Below are 5,633 nucleotides of genomic sequence, written 5' to 3'. Positions count from 1 at the left end.
CTAACCCCATGGACGAAGAACCCCCAGAAACAGAGGTGATGAAACAACACCATCACCACCCTCTCTATCAGATAAAGAACAGAGAAAAAGGAAAATGACTGACCCCTACGAAGGGGCAGACCCTAGGGCTAAAAATCCAAGTGACTTCCCAATTTCAGCAAGACCACCTCGAAAGTGTCCAAATATACCCCCTCCGAAGCCAAACAAACTCAAAAATTTAAAAGAGAAAAGGGTAGAGGAAGAACAAAATTGGGTGCCTGATGAAATAGAAGAAGACTCTAGTTGTGAAAGAGTTAAAACAATGGCTAGCCATCAAGAAAAGGGTAAAAGGAAATCAAGTACCAAAGAAAAAGGAAAACAGAAAGTGGTTAGTAGTGCTGACCTGTCAAAATTACCAAAACCTCACAGCTCAACCTTTTTGAGAAAAGAATCTGTAAGCTTGTGGAAAAAGATTGTGGAGAAAAAGGTCATTAGCAAAAAATTACTCATCCTTGATAAACTGGACAACTCTGAACAGATTCAAGAAATCTTGACTATAAACCAACTCTTGGGAACAGTCACCAACATTGAACCCTATGATGAACAGGTCATCCAAGAATTCTACTGCAATCTCACTAAAAACACCACTACACCTAGCAGTCCTATGTAAGGGAAAGTTTATCTAAGGGGTAAGTTGTATCAGTTTAGGCCAGATATCATCAATAGCTACATGGGAACATCTAAAATTGAGCAGTGTGTGCAAGTAACAAGTAAACAAGTTGTCCAAGAGCTCACAGCCGGGAATGTGAGTTTCGAGAAGAACAAGATCAAGGCTGCCTCCTTAACAAGCAAATATGCTATCCTTCAAAAGATAGCTCTTGTCAATTGGATGCCTTCCCTACATATGTCCACTGTAAAATGGACTCTAGTAGAATTGTTGTACAAGATTGGGAAAGGAATCAAGTTCAACCTTGGGACCATCATCCATTCACAGATAACCAACTTGGCAGAAAATACTGTGACAAACTCCTCCCTAATCTTCCCAAATCTGATATTTTCCATCTTGACAAAGCAGGGCCTCAAAACCCATGGACCAAAAACTCAAGTCAAAATCATTAACGCTACCATGAAACTGAAGAAGGGAGGTCACTAGAATGACTTGAAAAACACAGTGCCAAACGACAATCTAACAGATCAGAAAAATCTGATAAACTACTTTGAAAGAAGACTGACTGAGCTAAAAGCATCAGAAAAACATGTCATAAGGATGCACATGGAAATCAAAGAAGAGAAATCAGAAGTCCTTCAATGGCTAAAAGCCCTTAAACCAAAAACTGAAGAGGAAGATGAAGAAGAAAATGAGGAAGAAAGCCAGGAGGATGTTGAAACCTTTGTTTCAACAGCATCAAGTTGAAACAATTGCAAGTTTTTAGCAAAAAAGGGAGAGAAAAAGCAATCCAGCAGTGCTTGACAGTGCTGCCTATTATGGTTTAGCAGTGCTTTTATGCTTATTATGCTTATTATGGCTATTATGCTTATTATGTTTTTTTGTATATGCAAATTTCCCCAGTGAAACTGCTATCTGCCAATCAAACCTTTTTTTGTGAACATATTACTGTATACAATCCTGTTTCTACCATATATGTAGACTGGCTCAGCTAAACTCTGGCTACCATCCATTTTTGGGTTGACAAAGCAACAAAAAAAAAAAAACAATAAAGAAAAGGGGATAATACCTCTAGGTTCATGACAGACTATTCTGGAAAGGATAATCAACTAAGGGGGAGACTTTTTAGGCTCTTGGAAGATCAAGGTTTTTGTCAAAAATTTGACAAAGGGGGAGAATATTGATTCAAAATGACTTGTCAAATTCTGTGCAAAAAGGGATTACTAAATCCAAGTAGGAATCAAGATCCCTACTCCTATTTTGGTTAGGATTAACAAAACCTTCTTAGAACCAACATATGACTCTTGGCATCATAAAAGCAGGTACTCATCAACACAGGAGGTCAAGCTTTCAAGATCTAACTGGTGAGGCACGACAGTCATTGAGAAGAGATACCAAAATCTCCTAGAAAGTAGTACATGTGTTTAGGTTTCAATAGTTCGGTAGGAAAGATCATTCTATTGTGTAATCTCAGGATCCAAACAAGTGTACTTTAAATATTAAGCTTTTAGTGGATTTAGGCAAATTCTCAAATTGAGAAGTTCCTCGCAGATTAGGGTTGTTTGTCCGAACTGCGTTACAGATCATTTGTGTTACAACGTCAGTTTTAACGTCACTATGTGCTGCGCTTATATATATTTCAAAAATAAAGTAATGAGGAAAAAGTGTGTTATTCTCATGATTGTAATTGTTATGCTTATAACAAAACTGTTGATTTGAGATTGTAATGCAATGGTTTGGTTTGAGGTTGTAATGCATTGATTTGGTTTGCTAATTAAAATAGTAGCTGTCAAAGCTTGTAATGCATTTATCAAGCTTGTTTAATTTCCAGGTTTGATCAATAGTTGTTGTGAAATAGTAGCTGTTAACATGACAATTGATCAACAAACATATTCAATAATGCACATATTAATTAGCTAGTAATCTATCTAACATAAGTACACATTGAGTAAATACGCATGTATAAAAGGCACTCCGTTCCATTAGGTAAAAATATAATCTTTTAAATGCAAAGGTCACTACTATAGGCATATATATGATGTATGATCAAGGGAAGTGGTTCCCTAACCTGTCCATAAATGCAATAGCCACACAATTCAATACTTGAATCTCATAAAGCATATCAACCAAACTAAAATAGTGTTGATGGATGAATGATATAAATCATCGCCTTGTTTGGTAAATGGTTGTTAGCTGATACTTGTTAGTGGTTAGCTGATTGAGTTAATTAGAGGGTATAACTAGTTGATAACATTAGTTGAGTGTAGAAATGTGTTTGGTAAATTAACTGTTAGATGATAGCTGTTTGGTATAATTTCTTTTCTCAAAAAACTAATTAAAAAAGTTGCTTTGATTAGCTTTTTGAATTTTAGTATTTTGAAATTACAAAAAAGCTAATTAACCAAACACTTATATTAATTTTTTAACCAAGTCAAAGAGCTAATAGTGGTCAAATATGTCAAATTGGTCTATAGACTAACTATTTTACCAAACAGGGCCCATATCTTTTTTAGACAATCGGTATACCGTGCACCACGGCACACATAGCACTATGCGCCCTGCGCCTCCCAAAACGACGTTGTTTTGTTAAGTTGTTAAAAAAATCATCTGTTTCGAATGCACATAAACTTATAATAGAATACACATAAACTCATAACAGAATACACATAATCTAACATAATACATAATACACATAAACTTTTAACTGAATACACATAATGGGTTTGGTTAACATAATACACATAAACTCTTAACTGAATACACATAAACTCGTAACACAATACACGTAAACTTTTAACTGAATACACATAATGGAGTTTGGTCTATTTGGACGGACAGAGTGACGTCAGCAAGAAACGCGCGCGTTTTGTGCTTGGACACACATTGCTATGTGCGTCGTGGTGCACGTACGATATAAATTGCCTTTTTTAGATAATGGTAGTGGAACCAAAAATGTACATCAATATAAGAGCTTTCAAAGTGAAACAAAGGGAGAAACAACATGAGCAATTAAAAAAAATAACTCTGTTACTTCTAGAATAATACATAATTAACCGTGTTAACATGAAAATGGATCATGCAACTATATTCAATACATTCTCATTCAATGCACAAAAATTGATCTACTAGTCATCCACAAAATTGATCAGTAACCACATACACTAGCTAGTAAAAATACAAAATCATACATAGACCATTCTTCATCTATTACATATATATATATATATATATATATATATATATATATATATATATTAGTCATTCCATAAAGAGTAGCTATAAACACAAGCTTGTAATCATCCACTAAATAATCAACAAAAACACACAAAAAGAGGTCACTCCATCAGTCTTTATCTTGCCTTCATGGTTCGAATTCTTTCACGTAATCTACAGAAATAAAGGAAGCATTATCAAGTTGATGGATTATATGAACCCAGGGGTCCAAATTATACAACCCGAATATATGTTTGAATATAATAAATAAATAATAAATGATAAATATTATATTAATTGAGCGTATAATGCTATTACAGAGGTTCGGGATGCGTAATAACGTTACAAGTATTGTCTGAAAGGTAGAAGATGATTGAATAGGACACCGGGGGTGTTTTTATACCCCCGGCTAGATCGGGCCCGGGTCACGCGGGAGGAGCCGCGGCCCGCGCCGCGGGACTCGCTCCACACGAGGACCCGGTCCTTGGCCGAGCACGGAGCTTGGCCATGGGCTCAGCCGAGCCCATGGGGCCGAGCCCACGAGGCCGAGCCCGTGGAGGTCGGCTCGATGGCGAGCCGACCTCACGCCAGGCCGACCCCGCGTAGGCCGACCCTGGGTGTGCCGGCCGACCCCGGGGTGCCGAGCCCCTGTTGGCCGACCCCGGGATGGTTCGTCACTCCGTGTGCATAGTAGCCGGGGACCCCGTGATAGTAGCCGAGGACCCCGGGGAGGTAGTAGCCGAGGACCCCGTGGTAGTAGTCGAGGACCCCGGGGTGGTAGACCCCTCCATGGTCTGTCCGGTCGCGTGCGTAGTCTGCTCGGTGCCGTGTGTGATCCGCTCCATATTTCTTCGCTCCAGGTCCGCTCCGTAATTATTCCATCACAAGTAATCCAACACTACTAGCAACAATCTACTTGAAGTGTTTTGTTTAATTTATTTATCTGGCATTCCAACCGTACTTTCCTGAGACAATCAAGTCCCTCTTCTTCTTTCTCTCCCTCTCCCTCTCCCCCTCACAGTAGTAGATGGCCTTCCTATTCCTCTAACAACAAAAGAACTAGCAAATTTTGCTTGTTGGCTTGACAATATAGGACAAAATCGTTTGTTATGCCATTTTCCTTACATATTTGACATGTCATAATTCTTTCTTTCCTTGTCAACTTACTCACCTTTGAAATCTTATTTTGCTTGTTTCTTTCATTATCTTCAAGATTTTTTTTTATTATTTTTTTTTTGGGTATGCCAGTCATCTTCCTTAGAATAGGAGCATGTATCTCATCGATCTCCTTTAGTTCTTTGCAAATAAATCCATCCATTCAATGATTCGATTACATGCTCATAAGTAGAGCTCTTACTATACCATTCATGGATGTAATTTTCAGACTAATGCCCTTTGTGAAATATGACACAAATGTATATCATGAGGACAAGGGATACCAGTCAACTGTCAAAGTCTACAAGAACATGTTCTCAACTGTAAATTGACCTTGATTTGAAATCTACCATTTTTAATCTCATAGCCCTCAACTCCATTGAAGGTCACTTTCCAACCAGCACTCCCAAGTATGCTTTCATTGAGCTTCTTCATCACAAATGAGCCATAATTCCCTCTCCATTTTTCAGCACATGATTTTTTTTTTTTTTTTTTTTTTTTTGCAATCCTCTTCATCATAGATACTCGCATATCCTCAGTATTGGAATTATACACTTTGACCTTGCATTCAACAAAGTGTTGTTGAATGCCTCACTCAAGTTGTTATCTACCATGTCAC

Source organism: Ipomoea nil, unplaced genomic scaffold, assembly GCF_001879475.1.
Source record: "Ipomoea nil cultivar Tokyo-kokei standard unplaced genomic scaffold, Asagao_1.1 scaffold0276, whole genome shotgun sequence".
In the NCBI taxonomy this organism is placed as follows: Eukaryota; Viridiplantae; Streptophyta; class Magnoliopsida; order Solanales; family Convolvulaceae; genus Ipomoea; species Ipomoea nil.
This window is presented reverse-complemented; position numbering follows the sequence as displayed.